Source organism: Gopherus flavomarginatus, chromosome 12 (assembly GCF_025201925.1).
Source record: "Gopherus flavomarginatus isolate rGopFla2 chromosome 12, rGopFla2.mat.asm, whole genome shotgun sequence".
NCBI lineage: Eukaryota > Metazoa > Chordata > Testudines > Testudinidae > Gopherus > Gopherus flavomarginatus.
Window position 1 is genome coordinate 39,423,739 of NC_066628.1, and position 17,872 is coordinate 39,441,610.

The window sequence follows — 17,872 nt, forward strand, 5'->3', positions numbered from 1 at the left end:
TTTACTCTTTTTAAATCTAGCAATAGCCTAAGTTCCAGATGTCTTTTCTTTTTGTTTTTTTAATAAAATTTACCTTTTTTAAGAACAGTATGGATTTTTTCTGCCCTAAGAGGTTTGTGCATACATTGTTTAATTAGCTGGTGGCAACAGCTGATTTCCTTTGTTTTCTTTCTCAGCTCTTCCCCGGATAGGGGGAGTGAAGGGCTTGAGGGTACCCCATAGGGAGGAATTCCCAAGCGCACCTTCCTGGGCTGAGGGGTTTTTTTTACACTTGGGTGGTGACAGCATCTACTGATCCAAGGTCAGAGAAAAGCTGTAACCGTTGGAGTTTAATACCAGCCTGCAGTGGCCAGTATTAATTTTTAGAATCCTTGTGGGCCCCACCTTCTGTACTCAAAGTGCCAGAGTGAGGAATCAGCCTTGACAGATGCTTTGGGCCCAGTGTTTTCTGCTTCATGTCTGTCTCTCTCTTTCCCTGGAGTTTTTATTGCTAGGCTCTTTCCTGTTAAAAATAAACACAAACCAGAAGTTTTTTTTCTTTGAGGTTTCTCTGCTTGTTCCCCACCTGGCATCACAAATGTTGGTGTGCTCATGGTGATCTCTGTGGCCACTGATTGTGGAAGATTGTGACTGCACATGAGGAATAAGCAACAGCAGCAGGAGGCCCAGGGGTGACTCAGGAAACAAGGATCCTGTTCTCCTGCAGATATCCCTCTTCAGAGGGAACAGACCAGCGCGGGAAGCGGAGATGAGAAGGTCTCTCCACTTGTCATATGGTGGGAAACTCTCCAGAAATGGCAATCTTTGCCCATCTCATGTAGTTCTGTTCGTGCCAGCAGATGTCATTGTCTCTACAGCTTTTCTCAGGGTCGCCTCAAGTTGAGAAACCAGCAATTAAAAGAATGCTTTTCTATATACAAACAAAAAACCTTAACAAGCTGCTCAGGCAAACAACTCACAACTCCTAGAAGGCTCTTTCCATAGCTTTCTCCCAGTCCCCTCTCCCATGCCCCCGTCTCTGTCTCTCTCTCTCTCACTGCTGTCCATCACCATCATATCTGAGCTGTGTAAAATCAATAGCAATAGTGAAGTTCATGGAATCTCTGGCCCTCTGTTTGAGATAGAGTTGGAAAAGAAAGGAGTGGCATGACAGGAAAAAGGCTGCCCTTTATACAGTTGGTTAGGTGCCAACCCAAAAGCCACATACACCTCCTTTCAAAAAATATTAATAGACCTGGTTGCAAACTGCAATATTTGTCCCCGGGGCAAATACCAATATTTCAACATTTGTTTTCATCGTGCCTCAGAATGGGAAAAAAGGAAATATCAACATTTTTTGCAGAATGAAATATTCCAAAAAAATGTCCATTAGCAAATGTCAAAATGATAAACTGTGACATTTTCAATATCAGCAAAAGGTTTCACTTGGAAATGAACTATTTTGTCTTGAATCAGCATTTTAACTTAAAAGGAGGACATTTTAAATGGTGTCAATTTGCAATGAACACTTTCATTTTGAATCCAAATGTTTTGTTTCATTTGGAAACATTGAACTGAAACAAAATCTTTTGTTTTGATTTTCCCCAATCAAAATTTAAAAAAAATCATCAAAATTGACATTTTCCCATGGAAAATTTTGAGACTCACATTTTTTTATGGAAAAATGTTTCATGTAAAAAATATTGACCAGATCAAATTTTTAAACAATCTGAATCACACCAAGGATGCACTGTATCGGTTACTCTTGTAGCTTAACTAGCACATTATTCCAGTACAGATGATCTGCAGCTTTTCCAAGAGTGGATGCATTGTCACAGCATGCCAGAGCAGCACTCTCCCTTCTCAATAGAATGTCTTTCCCCAAAAGCATGAGCAGGTCATTAAACAAGCTTCAATTGGATAAAACCTAAACCAGAACCAATCTTGATTAAGAATTGGCATTTTGATAGGCTCCAATTCCATTGCAGGATCTGGAAACCTGAAATTACCTTGGGAAAAATTTACACCCATTTCTCTTGACCCAAATCAGACTTTTATGGGTCTTGCATGTTTGGGACCTTGATCAACCAGAATAAGTTTTCAGCCTAATCTGGACATGTGCATCCTTGCTATTTGGCATCCTGGTTTGAATGTGTCTAGTTAGTGTCCCAGGTACCATGACCGCTATCTGTTTGGGCTTTCACCCACTGCTGCCTCCCATTGGACAGGAAGGGGCTAGGAGAGCAGTGGAAATGGCCTGCTTGCCTCTGGGGCATCATTACACTTAGAAGTAACTCCTACCAATGACTAAAGACTGACACTGCTGGGCACTGAAGGACGTTTCCTCCAGTTTTCAAACCAGAAAAGTTGGTGCCCGGGATGTTGGATTTTGAGTCAAAGAAGGGGAAAAATTGAGGAGGACATTTGGCTTCCATGTAGTATATGGAAAATGCACCAGTGGGATAACAGAACCTGCCCACAGTTGGATCTTAAACCTAGGACCAGGTCTCATGTTACTGCTGAGTGGGTGTCTCCTACACCTTCCACAGCAAATGGGGAATGGGGACCAAAGACTCAGCTAGTGTAAACTGATGTGACTCCAGTGAAGCCAATGGATGAACTCCAGTTTGCACCAGCCTAGGCTCTTGCTAAAGGCTGTGCTGTCTCTATGCACTTTCCTTAGTGTTTCCATTGCCTCTCGCTACAGGGACAACCACACACAAATGTACCACGGCTCTGCTCTGAAGATGCCTGGCACTTAATTATTTCTAATTGGCCTGTCACTGAAGAATGAAGGCAACTCCGACAACGTTATCTGACAGGTGCCACTTCATTGTTCTCCCCAAGTTTATTATTCCCACCCCCCAGGATTGTGCATTGTGACGTTCAGATTGCTCCCCTTCATTTGTTGCCGTTTATCTATAATTTAGGATGGTTTTTAGTTATATTGAGTTTCATGTGTCACAGCGTGTCTCAAACAGAAAATATAAATATTTAACAGGCTCCACTGGTAATAAAGATTCGCATTTGCCTCAATTTGGCTCCCAGTGCATGAATATTCTGCACCATGCTCCATGGGTATTAACTTCATTCAGATTTATCTCCTGTTATGCAATGTGATGTTTATGACAGATCAGAAATCAGATTTTTTTTAAAAAACCCCAACAGTTAATGCCATTCTGAGTAGGAAAGCCACTGAAAACAGAGCTGCTGGGACCACCGGCGTGTTGTCGAATGCAGCTCAGGTTTAAGCAGCTTGGTGCAGGCAGCCTCTGGCACCTTGTCTACACTAGCTCTCCTACTGGTTAGATCCAGCAATGGTAGGAAATCTGAGGGGGAAAGCAATGAGTGTTATTTAGAGACCTCGTCTCTACTTGTCCCTCCTCTAAAGTGGAGAACCTACAAGCCTCAGCTGCACTTAATTAGCTCCCAGCCACAGTATCTCTCTGAGCTGCCTCTGAATCCTGGCTGAGACCCTTGGAAGCTGGCTGGTCTCAGCAGGGGATACCACTGAAGCGAAGCGTGTCAGGGCTCTGGAGTCCTCTCCAGGGGTGCCAGAACTTTGGTGCATCGTGCCACCGACCTCCAGGGAGAGAAGGAAACATGGGCCATGTTCCTGACTGGCAAGAAAAGTGCTCAGAAGGTGGGTCAGAGTGCTGTGGGAGAAGCAATAGATTACAAAGAAAAACACAGCACAGCAGGTCAGGCCAAGGCTTAGGCTGACCATTAAAATAGCCCTGTCTCAGGTGAGCAGGAATAGATCATGCCACAGATAAACTTTGCACCATGCTTTGTTCCTAACAGGGAGAGAGGAAGGCCGCTCCTAGCACCCTGGAAATAGGACAGAGGTGGGGCCTGCAGCTGGCAAATGCTGACTGGCACAATCTGGTACCAACCAAATGAGGTAAGATTTCCTATCTCCTCTTTGTTGAAAGGGCAAGAGCACGCTGAGGGCACCGGACAGGTCCCTGCTACTGGACTGCATTTGAAACAACAGCTGTAATCAGCCAGCCAGAGTGATTGGGGGTGGGGGCAGGATTGTAGAATGGGTCTGTTGTAGCCGGGCTGCAGCTGTTTAAACAAGCTGAAGCCTTGAGAGCCCATTGCCATGTAACTCAGCTAGCAAAGATTGTCCAAAATGGATGAGATTAGAGCAAAGTCCACCACCTCGCTGTCTCTGACATGCTTCCTTCTGGCTGTGCTTTCCCACTCACTGAGCAAGGCTCCAACAGCCGACATGGGGTAGTCGCTGATGTGTAGTAATTGGTGTGATCCCTGTTAACACCAACAGGGGATCTGGCCCATTGACTTCAATGGAGCTACTCCAGCTTCCACCAGCAGAGGATCTGCCCCATTGACTTCAATGGCGCTATGCTGATTTACACCATCTAATGATCTAACCCTAGCTTTGAGTCCAGCAAGTGGAGTATGACTGGGACCTCACAGTAGTGTGCTTGGTGAGAAGTTTACAGAACACAAGGTGGTGTGTGTGAGCATGAACACACACACACACACACCACTTTTCAGCCTTGCTTATGTTCAGTGACAAATTTTTCTGGACTACGCAGTTGAGTCTCTCTGCCCGATGTGCTGCAGTAAAGATGAAGCTGAAGACTCTGGCCTGGACAACAGGGATAGCCATGTAGTGAAGGTAAGACAGTGGCATATTAAACCATGACTAGCTGGGAACCTGTCAAATGACAAGGCGAAATCTCAGAATCATATGTCATTTGCGTTTATTTTGCTTGTATCTCTGCACGGCAGTGCCCAGACCACTACATGGTAATTGTGTGTTTGGGTGGTTGCTCCTTTCCACCTTTTCAGCAGCAATTTGAGTTAGTAATGACAAGAAAATCCAATTCCAGCTGTTTCCACCAAAAGCAGGAAATGGAACAGGGGAGTGGTAGAGAACTCCAGCATCCCAAGCTGCCCTACGACTTTCTTAAGTAAACGCTCCCGCAGGTGAAGTTAACCAACTCCTTCCCAGTAAGGAATCCTCATGAGCTGCCCACCATAATAGCTGGTCACCAGCTAACAGAGCTGGAAAAACCAAAGCCACAGTCGACATCTGCAGCTCACAAGCTGCCGAATGGCACATGACAAGGTGGAGGAGGGAAATTGTCTCAATGGACAATCGGATAGATCTACATTTCATTGTCGGTATGGTGGAAAAAATTAAGCAAGAGGCAGCATATAATTTGAGAACAGTAATGGGCCCGAGGAACAGCCTAATGTCTCTGAAAAGGGTGAACAAAGCAAGACATAAAAATATCTGTTTTTTCTAAAGATGGCCATCACCATGGTATCTAGATGCCATAGAGCCCTAAGAGGAATTCTCAGCAATGTTAAAACTCAATTACTCCTAATAGGTGATCAAGACAGCTCACTGAGACCTCTTGGTCTAGGGTTTCTAAGGCAGCTCATAGAGCCAGGGGTACCAATGAAGATGCTGAGCTTTGCTGGCCAGGAGAAATCCAGACAATATGAGTTCCGTGGCCCAATCTGACCCCTGCCTGCCACCGATCACATTCCTCGTCTTGTTGTAAATAAGTCATGAGCTGCTCAGGAACAGCCTTTCCAGGGCCCTTCACCAGGAGTGACGAGACAGACCCTGGGATGGAAATTAGCAGAATCGTCAAGTGAGAGAGTTGGCTTTTCCAAGGCAGGAATAACAACTTCTGTCTCAAAGGGCAGTTGGAACGGCCCCAGAAGTCAGAGAGAAGCTTATGTTTGCATAATGATTGATCCAATAGAGTCAGCAAACTCTTTTATGAGACATTCAAGGCAGTAGTCCAAAGAACAGGTGGCAGGTGGTTGAGCACATCTGCTGAAACACTGACACATTCAAATAAAACAATGAAAAAAGAGACAAACTCAGAACAAAAAAGAACAACAAAGGCAGCTTCTCCATCAGCCGCGAGGGGCTCCTGTTTGCGCAGCTGATGCAACAGGCACCTGACTTTTGATCCTGTCCAGTGTCTCCTACAGGCTGAGCATATTTATGAAATGCAGGTGGATCAATGGGCAGCTTAACTGTGCGAATTGGCGCGGCACAACTGGCCAGGTGCATCGGGGCTCATTTTATTTTGCCCTTCCAATGAAGCAACATGGGTGCCACTGCTGGAGGCAGGATACTAGACTTGATGGACTGGCTGGATTTGATCTGTTTGGCAAATCCTATGTTCTGTTCTCTCCGGCAGATTTCATTGCCTATTTCTTTGCCCAGGTTGTAAGCATTACCAGAATTTGGCCTGCTCTCTGCTGCAGAGCAGCTAGAGCAGAGGTTCTCAACCTATTTATCATTGTAGGCTGCACCAATTACTACTTGTACGGTCCTGAGGATGTCACATGGGCTGCAGCTCTGTGCTGATTGGGCCGCAAGTGACTGAGGGCCACAGGTTGAGAACCACTGAGCTAGAGCAATGGCCAACTGCTCTCTAGTGAAGTCCATTTTCTGCTGAACTACAGTCTGGACTGTCTCCCATTTAGCTGCTGAACTGAGAGGAGAACAGGCAAGGGCTTAGGGCTGCATAAAATGTTAAAAGTCTGGAAAAGAGTCATTAGCCTCTTACGGCTGAGAAACTAGGTGGCTATACTCAAAGGCCAGGCATTTTCTGTAATCAGACATGCTTTGCTTCCGCAAAGAGAGAAAAGAACCAGAAGTTAAATAGTTTCCCGCTCAGTTTCAGTTCTGCTGTAGCAGGAGCTAATGTGGGGGGTTAATTGGACCACTGGATCAATATCAAACATTTCTAGTGATTGCCCCAGGCTTGCTCATAGACTGGAATGAAGCCTAGTTTGATGCAGCAGCTCCTCAAGCTCCTGATACTATGCAGCCTATAATGTTTTCTGTGGTGCCCCAAACTATCTGCTGAAGGTTCTCCAGGTGCAGGTATATCAGAAATCAGAGATACCTATAAAAAAAGTGCCATCCAGTATCAAATGGACCAGGTTTGCCATTGGATGAGGCTACCCCGACCTGTTTTGTTTTATTACTAGACAAAGCTCTATAGAACAACCTGTTCTTCACCCACAGACTTATTGACACGGGTCTACACACCTGACAACTAGCCAGCGCTGCCTGCTATGACTGCCATTTACTCAGTGTGCTGTGAGGATACACAACCAGCTTTCTGGTCTCACAGCCCCACCTCCTAAAAGTGTGCATTAGTCAAATCCTCAGCTGGAGTAAATTGGCGTAGCGCTGTTGAACTTTGCCATGTCTGGGGGGCCTCTTGCAGCTGGTTTCAGGGTGTGGAGCCTGTTCAGGTTTCTCTGGATTTTAGTCATGGAATTCCTTCTTCCTCCATGTGGGTCTGGAGCCAATCAATTCCCTCACAGGTGTTTTAAGTTTCCTGTATGTTGGTTCCAGGTGATCTCATGTGGTTTGGGGATTTGAAATCCTACTCCAGGTGCTTCTATTTTCCCCTTTTTACCATCTAGAGAGTCCAGAGGGATTCACATCCAGGAAAGAAAAGGCTCTGAGTCAAAGCAGAGTCCAAGGTTTGGCTGAACCACTTCACGTCTTCCTCTCAATTTCCTCCGAGACTGAACCAGACAAAACAAATGGCCCTAGGAAGGGGGGACTCCCTGTTCCACTGGAATCCTTGGGTAGGGGGTTGTGTTTCCAAATTCCTGGCTGGATCTGCACTCCAGATCCATTCCCTCCTGCAGGGGAAAGTGTCACGTTTCCACAGACGTTACCAAATACTTTTGTTACCTTTAAAAAAACCAGTGGACTGTGTCCATTACAGGAGAGCAAGAACAGCTCTTCTAGGGGCCTATAGGCTTCATGCCTCTGGTGCCTAACAGGGAGGTGCAAGTGTCCTAGTTTCTCGTTCAGCAGCTGGAGCTTTTAGTGAGCAGCTTTGCTTTGAGAAGGGAAATAACGGAGCTGGAATGCTGATCCCTTCTCTCTGCTACCCCAGGACCTATAACCCCCATGAGATGCATCCCAAGCAATTATCAGTAGCATCACGCTCCTGGGCAGGGCTGACGGGTAACCTAGGGTGGAACCTCCAATGACCATTCTCTTTAGTGTTGGATACATGGCTGATGAATCCATCGGCTTTTGCACAGTCTATTGCCGGTAGGAGTGAGGAGCTGCCAAGTGGGGGTTAATGACAGGAAAACGCCCAGCCCTCTCTGCACAGCTGCGATTTTCAGCATCTCTTTTTGCTTCTGCTTCACTGTATTATGAGCCACGTGGAGACGTGCCGGCAGACTTACTATTGTAGAGTAAACTCCGCCCTGTGCAGAGCACTAGCACGAGGGCTATACACCATATCAACCCCACCGAGGCCCTCCTGCTGGCTCTCTGCTCAGGGGGGAATTTCATCCTCTCTGCGCATCTGTATAGAGCCAGGAGGCTGCCCATCCCTTCCAACCCATATGCAGGCAATTTAAGCTTCCTCTTCTTCAGCCTTTTACTGCCACATATTTCTATAGAAGAACCCTGATTCTGACCCCTTATTAATGGAATCGCCTCTACAAAGGCAAAATAAAGATACTACATAGTATTATTTGTACTGAGGTAGAGTCTAGAGACCCCAGTCAGGGCTCGGGTCCCATTGTGCCAAGTGTGAGACATTACTGATCCCTGTCCCAGAGTTTCCAAACAAAGGAAAAGCTGCCATTTCAGTTACTTAGGCCTCACTGAAACCATCTCCCCAACATGTTAATTCTCTTTCAGCCCCTGCTTGCCTGTCTAGCCTAAATCCACTGTTAGACACACTTCTGACTCTGCACTGAGCACCATTTAAGCATTCACTTTTGTATTTCTAGTCAAAGCTGTAACCACCGCCAACTCCACTGTGCCATGAGTCTGCACATTATAAACACCGAAGGAAAAGTTTTTCCTGTATTTCCAAGGGAATTTGTTAAGGTGATTACAATTCACGCTTTGGGAGATACAGGCCTGGATTATGCAATTCAGCTGAATGATGTCGACGCAGCTCAAAATCTCAGGGCAAACGGGTGCATTGGCACCTGGGCTTCTGGAAAAGAGACCTTTGAGTCATGAATCACTGGAGCAAGGGAGCAAGCCAGAAATTAAACACAAACACATGTCTCAATAGCCGACCTGATGGCATGTGGACTATGTTTGCCTTTAATGCAGAGCCATCTTCCGTTCAACCCTCATCTTCTTTACAGATTGTGACAGACCCAGACCAGTGGGGTACAGGAGTCTGGTAGAGGGCAAATATACTGGGGTCACTGGATGAGTAGTTTTCTGTTCCCTGAGTGACCAGAGCACGGGCTGCACTAGAGTAATCAGGAACCTGCTAGAACCAATTAAGGCAAACAGGCTGATTAGATCACCTGCAGCCAATCAAGGCAGGCTAATCAGGGCACCTGGGTTTAAAAAGGAGCTCACTCCAGTCAGGCGAGGAGGAGCCAGAGGAGAGGAAGTGTGTGTGAGGAGCTGGGAGCAAGAGGCACCAGGAGCTGAGAGTGAGAGGGTGTGCTGCTGGAGGACTAAGGAGTACAAGTGTTATCAGGCACTAGGAGGAAGGTCCTGTGGTGAGGATAAAGAAGGTGTTTGGAGGAGGCCATGGGGAAGTAGCTCAGGGAGTTGTAGCTGTCATGCAGCTGTTACAAGAGGCACTATAGACAGCTGAAATCCACAGGGCCCTGGGCTGGAACCCCGAGTAGAGGGCGGGCCCAGGTTCCCCCCCAAACCTCCCAACTCCTGATCAAACATAGGAGGAGTTGATCCAGACTGTCGGGAAGATCACTGAGGTGAGCAAATCTGCCAATAAGTGCAGGACCTACCAAGGTAGAGGAGGAACTTTATCACAAGATACACCCTCTTTCTTTCTCACACACATGTGCGCACACACATTTTTCTCACGTACACACTTTCTCTCTCTCTATCACACATGCACGCGCGCGCGCACACACACACACACACACACACACACACACAGAGTTTTCTCAGGATTGGTTCATATCTAAGCCAGGCTGAAGTGAAAAGTGTCCCCTTGGTTCTCAGATATCATAAAGCCGTAGCAAGCTGCTGAAAACTCAAAGTGCTGTTTTAATTATATGCAATGAGCAAAAGTATTCTGAAGCTTGGAAGGAGGCTAATGACAGGATTGCCAGGATATTTTCAGTGGCAGAAGCCCAGGCTCCAGCTGAATGTGTGTTTAAAAGGAAAAATGTCAGGTTTGTCTATAAAATAATAATTAATAACCTATATACAATGACATCACTGTCCACCTCAGTGCTGGGGCGGTGATTTAGAGGCACTTTGCCTGTGTGAAATGAGAACATCTGCTCTCTGCTGGAAAGAGAAGGAAGATCTTCTCATCAGCATTAAATTTAAATGAGCCATCCCTCATTTGCATATTTCTGTGGTGCTCTATTTCTGTAAAAGGGTAACTTGGGACTGAATATGTCGACCAAGGTGCAGGATGCAGGTTCTCCTTCACTGGGTTTTTTAAAACAATAAGATAAGACTTAGAAGAATCCATCCATTCAGATAAGTTTCTTTCAGCCCCCACCACCTAGCAAAGGTCTGCCTATCTCTGTGTGACCCCATCACAATCTGAGCACCTCCCAAACATCACTATATTTATCTTCCCATCAGCCCTGGATGCGGTGGGGGAAGTGCTGGTCCCCTCATTTTATAAATGAGGGTGCAGCAAGGTGAGGGGACCTGCTTAGAGTCACACAGAGAATATACAGCAGCAGAGGCAGGATTTGAACCCAGCTCTCCTGAGGCCCAGACCAGTGCCATCCTTCCCATAAGAACTGGTCCAGTGTGGGAACAAAGTAACTCCACCAAAGATTCAGTGGACCAATTTTTTCTCTCTGTTACACCTGTGGAACCCCATTATATGTGTCGCTTGGAACAGTACTGGGTCACTTTTTGCAGAACCCAGACTGAATGTCCCGTCCATAATCCTCTCTTTAATGAGGAAAGGAGGAACCTTGCTCTCAAGCAGGATTGATGTCCATTGGGAACAGCATGGGTGAGGCCAAAGACTGATGACCATTAAGATTGACCCCTGTTCTTTCACTAGGTGAGGCTCCTTTCTGGTCATGCCCAAGAGATGGCACCAGAGCATCCAGCATTTCTCCCCAGCTCTGAACATAGAAGCACGAGGCAACTCAGGAAAAGAGGGCTTGAATCTGCACCCTTTACTCTCCTGAGAAATCCCATTGACTTCAAAAAATTTGCCATGTGATTTAAGGACTACTTGTGTCAGCAAGGCCTGACGGTTCAGTCTCTTAGGCTGAGATCCTCAGAGGGTATTTAGGCACCTGATGCTCAAAATCAATGGGAATTAGGCACCTAAATACCTCTGAGGATCTGGAGCTTAGGGCTCAATCGTCCTAAGTGTGGCAATCTGCCTTCCAGATTCCCCTTGCTCCAAGGGGGAAGAACCCTGTCCCAGGTCTGTATCCAGTGCAGGACACTTCCCCTGGCACATTGGTGTAGCAATACTATCTAGCATGTTGGGGTCATGGAGCCAAGGCTCCGTCCGCTCCTTGCCACGTCCCACCCAGTCCCTGGGGAAGCATGGACATATCAGTCCAATGCAGGCTGCTCTCCTGGGAGCACTGCAACAGCATATCCTTGGGTGTCCAGCCCAAGGAAGTCAGAGCGTCCTCAGACTCCTTGACTCCCTTGTGCAGCCGCAGCCTGGCTGTCCATGGGAGATTAACCAAATGGAGAAAAGGGCACCGAAAGGGTGCTGTGACTAGTGACAGGATATTTGAGAGAACTTGGAACCCAGACAAAAATTTCCCCATGTAAACCTCAGCGCTCAGCCTTGTGCAGGTGTCTGACCATTTGATTGGCCCTTGGGAGGGAAATGTAAACAGAGCTGGAGCGAGTCGCGGGTGGTTTTCTTTTTTTTTCTGCGCCTGACTCTTTCTGTGAATTAGAAATGGTTTTAAAATCCAAATGAGGCCAGAGAGAGAGTGTGAAGGAGGGCACCACCATCAACACAGCTGACATCATGATATTTAAATCTAGGCCCCAGGGCACGGGGGAGGGGGTAGGATGGGGAAAGAGGGAGAGGACGAAAAGTACAGGGAGGCAGAGCCTGGAGGTGTTGGCTTGTGTGAGAATGTGCAAGTACAGACCTGTCCCTGCCTGCCAAAGCCTCTGAAAGTGTGAAGACGCCTCAGTACGTTGAGCAGACACAAGAGCTAGATTCATCCCTGCACAGATGCCAAGGCAAACACAGAGAGGAGGAGGCATCTTGGGCCTCTCCCCTAGCAGGGGCTGCAGGGACTGTCTGCTTCTGGCCCAGGCTCTCACGACTGCCCTAAGCTATACTGCTGCACCAATGGCCCTGGCTGCATCTCCTCCTACCCTAGTCCTGCCTCTGTCTTCCCCAGACTGCCCGCTGATCTCACAGCTGTGGTAGCAGCAGTGCAGAACTGGTGCCTGGGCATGAGGTCATCCTGGTCTGGGGGCTTTCCCCCTCCCTGTGAAGCCCTTTTGCACTACCCTAGCTGCATGTGGGAGCAGCAGGGCCACAATGACTAGATCCCGCACCGTCTACTTGCTGGGCTGTATCAATAAGGGTGTGAGTCTTTAGCTGGGGTCTCCGCCGATCCCTTTCCCTCCCGTCCCCAGCTCAGAGCAATCTTCTGAGCTCCAACTCTGCAATTTGCAAATAGAGTTCAACGTGGTCCACATTATTTTTAATTATATTTTACTTTAAAAGGCCGTTAATTACAAAGATTTCCCAGAAGAGACCTTAAAAAAACCCTTCCACATCAAGGGCTGTCTCAGCGAGCCTGAAAAATGAATAATTATTGAGCAGTATTCAAACAGCCAGAGCTGGTGCTCGAGCAAAAACTGGGGCTGATAAAGATGAACAGCACTTACCAGCAGCCTGCAGCGGCTGGAGAGACACTGCCTGAGGTGCTGGGTGCGTCGTTTCTTTGAGACAAGGGAATGCACCCAGGCCCCCGTTCAGCAAAGCAATTACACATGTGCTGAATTCCCATTGATTTCAATGGGACTTAATGCTGAATGGGGATAGACTTAAACATGTGGTTGCTATTAAACATGTGCCCAAGCTCTTTGCTAATTGATGCTCTAGTGATTAGAGTTTAGGGTCTGGGAGTCAGAACATCTAAGTCCAAATTCACCCCTAAACCCTTGACGTGGACGGAGAATAAGCTTTCTAGATACTATTCCTGCCTCTGCTACTGACTTGAAATAAGACTTTGGACAAATCACTTAACAGTTTCCCTATCTGTACAATGGGCATAATAATTCCTCCAGCACAGGGGCTTCATGAAAGTGCTCTGGGGTTCTCATATAAAGACGCCAGACGAGGGCACAAGATTGGTATTTTTAGTTCTCCAGAGACCATTTTCCTCCCTCTCTTCCAGAATCTCTTCCCTATTTCTGGGTAGGGGAGCTGGGGAATCCGTCTCTGTTGTATTAACCAGCCGGAGGCCGAGCCCTCTGTTCTCATGGACTCACTAACATCGGCTCCATACTGATTCATCACGTTTCTGTGAAATCCTACGAGACAGACTTGAGCTTTGCCAGTGGCACTTCCTTTCTCTTTCTAGACGTGATCCTTCTCCTATGGAAGTTCCCCACTCGTCTCCTCCCACACCCCACCGTACCGTTTTTCCTCACTGTCCCATCACCCGGTCTGACTGCATTTGTGGGTCCTCTGGTTCTGGCTGCAGCTTGGAGTTCCTTGAGAGGGTGTGAATAGTTACCTCTTATCTACCATATCCCTTATTAGTGACATGCACTCACTTAACATTCATTTATTTTAATACCATTCAGCTCATTTATTTTAAGTGAGAGAACTGGAGGGTGAAATCTGCTGCTTAGTCACCAGGAAAGGACACTGTTAAGGCCCTGGCTTTCTTTGCTTTATAATCACACCTGAGCTGTAACAGCAGGCCACCCCCTCTTCCTCTAGGGCCAGGTTCCCCCTGCCGCACGCCATGTAGTGTCACTGATACCGGCACCAAATGGGTGTAAGAACACAACCTTTGTGCTTGGGCAGCATCATGCACCCGCTTTGCTCAGGGGGAAACAACAGTACAGGAAAGCAGTGGGGAACAAAACCCACAGCTTCATCCAGTCCTGGACAATTAACCTCTTCTCCTTTGTGCCTAGGATGTGCCATATGGGACTGGAGTGGTGGTCCATCCAGCCTGATAATGACTAGCGCTTGATGGAAAGTGACAAATCTCCAGAATGCAACTGACAAATTGCCCAGTGTTGTACATAGGGAAGGTGGGTTCTTTGGACCCTTTGTCTTTCTTTTCCTGTGCAGTTTCTCTTCCTCCTCCTGTGAGGTCTGTCCCTCCCCGCAGGGTGCAGGCTTTCCTGTCATCTCCTTTCTGTGCCTCTGCAGGCCCAGCAGGGAGAGGGTTAATCTCTTCTTTGCTAGTGGAAGGAAGGCTGCACCTCTAGGAGGATTGCCAGGGCAGCAGGGCTCAGCTGGGGCAAATGAAGAGATTCCCCAGGTGGCTATGAGAACCAGACCCTCCCGAGTGGAAGGTGGAAATGAGTAGGTGGAAAAGCCCTTCTGGATTACATAGAGCTGCACTAGTGGGCAAACTTCTTTTAGAAGCCAGGCTGAACAGAGCATTTTTGGATGGACTCAGAAAAACTCAGGTGCAAGAAATCATCTGGATGCCTAGCCCCATGGATGGTGCTTCTCTGCTCCCAAGTCGTGACTCACCAGACATGTGATGCCCCATCTCTGCTATTGCTCTCCCTTTGTGCTGGCTCTTCCTGCTGACTGTTCTCATTTCCCTTCCCCTTTGTGTCCTACCTACCTGCATTTCCACCGCTAGCTTCCCGCTTGTCCCTTCAAGAAACCACCCAGCTCTCCCCACTGTTAAGAAGCTGGAAGCTCCATGGCTAGTTTCTGCGCAAGGTGCTTCTCTGTTAGGATTCCACAAAGGAGCAAGACCCAGTGATGGCTTCTGCAAGAAGTGTTGCTGCAGGTCTGAAGGAAAATGTATCATGTAGCTGAACGGTCCAATGTGCCGAGGGAATTCAGGTAGGCCCTGGTCCTAGATTGTGTAGATGAGTCCAAATGTTGGTGGATTTCTTGTTTGCTGGGATTGGGGAGTGGGAGTGGAATGATATCCCTGGACACAGCATCTTCCTGGGATGAGAGGGAATTTAACCACCTCAGCCTGACATGGCAGGGCTGCGGGGTGAATTGTCATGGATATACTACTCTACAACTCTGCAATGTGCTTTCCTTGCAAAGCTAGATGTGCTAAGAAAATAGAGAATTGGATCACCAAACCCAGACACTCCCCCTGCAGCTTTGGGGAAGTTTGGATCTGAACTTTGAGGCTCATGTCCTTCTCAGTAATGGGGCAAACTGTGACCCAGCTCCAAACAACCCCAAACTGGTGGGGAGGGAGAGTGTTAGGAATCAGATCTACTCTAGGTCTGAGCTTTGTGGCGTGGGCCCACTCTCTAGTGAAAACCCCAAATCCTCCCCTGGAAGTGTAGATGGTGATCACAGCTGATGCTTGTGGTGAGGCTTCGCTGTCACAGGCAGACATGGTTTCCGTGGTCACAGGGGCCATGTCAGCTCTTCTGCCAGCACCTCTGCTGCGTTGCTCTGTGATCACCACTGCAAGGCGTGGCAGTTATGGAGGAGCGCTTGCCCTATGAACTAGGGTTATGAAACTGCTCTTCGGTGGCATTGCAGGAGGAGGTTCCTTCGTTTGTCTTGTAGCGCAGCTTTCTAGTGCAGCCTGGCACTGCTCCAAGACACCCCAGTGTGGAGCTCTGTCAGTTCACTGTAACACGGCTGGAGTATCCAGGGCTCCTGCAATGAGCTCGTTTCTCTCTTGTCTCTTCCTGTCAGAGCGGATTTGAAGATTCATTTATAGAGGGAGCTGGTCATAGAAGTGTTGCTGGCTCTCTGCTTTTTCGCAGACTGCAAACTAGCTGCAGCATCTGTGTTACATGGGAACCAGATTAAACGTTACAGTGACCTGATGGGGTAGGAGAGAGAGACTTTGGGAACAAGCAGCTGGTCAGTAGGTTGGGTTTAAGTCAGATGTATCTGAAATGTGCTGCCTTCTTGAAGTTGTGCTGTGTTTTTGCATAAGCACCTCTCATTCTTCAGCAGTAATACAGAAAGCTACATCTTACTTATGTAGCACCTTTCCCCAGTACTGAAATGCAGCCACCTCTGGGGGGAGCATGACAGCTGTTTAACGGTATACAGCAACAGTTTAGGAGTGGAAGGGATACTAGAGTCAACTGAAGCTGCAAGGATAATTTACATATTAGGATGTAATTACCTGAGTTAGCTGGACATAAGGTCAAACAATAAGTGCCATAGGTTCTCTAATTAATATGGCAAAACATCCACCGAGGTGTTGTCTTCAACCCGTTAACTTTATTGAGGAAGAGAGAGAAAGAAGTGTCCTCAGGACCTTGCAAGGGACATGGGATCAAGCCTATAGTCTGCAAAGTAGCAGGAGTAACCATCTCACAAACCTAAACACAAATTGGCCATCTGGCTAGTCTCTTCTCAAATGACTTGTTCTTATTTATGTTTCTAGGCATCCCACCCATGTTTTGCAAGCTGGCACAGGTGCTGGAACTACGGGTGCTGGGGGTGTTGCCACACCCCCAGGCTTGAAGTGGTTTCAATTATATACAGGGTTTACCGTTTGGTTCAATGGCTCTCAGCACCCCCAAAATTGTTCCAGCACCCCTGCAGAATGGGCTGTGTCTGAAATGTAAGATTTCCCTCTTGGAATGGATGGAAGTTCTAACAGCCACAGGTAGATGCTTTGCTCGCTAATGTGCTCTTGACCCATGTTGGAGTGGGTGGTGGTTCAAATTTGGCCCATATAAAATAAACCAAAATTCTTCTTTTAAAGTGATTGGCTTTCTTTTTGTAAATCTTCTGGAGATGTCAGCAGCCTGTAAGGGAAATGAGGTCTTATTTAAGGAGATAAACCAAAGACTATAGATTTCAAGATGAATTATGCTCTACCCAAACACCTCCGGTTCCTGGGGCCGTTCTACCCTCTCAGTGAGAGAATCTTAGTCAGGATGTTCAGACATGGGTGTGCGACCTGAGACCCCTTTATGGAGGTCTGGTGTTCAGAAGGTGGGTGCTCAGCACTTTGTGGAAATCGGGGTCTTTTAAGGTATCTCAAATTGAGATCACCAGTCGCTCCTGAAAATCTTGGCTATAGACTATATGCCAAGCAAACGTTCCACTCTGGTTAATGAGCAATTGCACTCTGCGCCATAGACTACATAGGCAGCAGACCTCCCCTCTATAGAGTTAGTGGTTGCGATCCATCCAGGTTGTTTTTTCTTTCTCCAGCTACTTATCTAGCTCTTCATTTAAAAAATGATTGAGGTACAATAAAAATATTCATTCAAAAGAGCAAATGATTTAACCCCACTTGCTGCCCTTGGGAGTTAGTTCCGTTCAAATAATTGCTGTTACTTCTCCTAGGCCTTTCATGGCAGCCTCCCAGAATACTTCCCACAAAGAAACATCCAGGGAATGCTTAAGGTTAAGAAAATGCAGCATTAAATCATGGAGCCCTGAGACATTAATGTCAGACAGGGGCCTTGGAGCGCTAGATCTGAACGTTGTGGCTAAGACACTCGCGCAGACTGCATGTATGGCGCTTGTGCTATCATGTGTGTTTAGGAGGCGAGGGAGGAGAATGAGCCCCCTTCCCAAAGAAGTTATGAGCTAAGTTCTGAAGGGCCTGTTGTTTGGCTGTGCCTATCTGCATGCAGGGAGATGCCTGCCATCACATGCACTGCATAGAACATGGGAGTCTAGCCTGGTGATTTTCAAAGAGAATTATTAGCATAGTGTTCTAACTGAATGTGCTAATAAGTTATTAGTCATGTGCTCCTTAAGTGGTTGACCTTAGCATA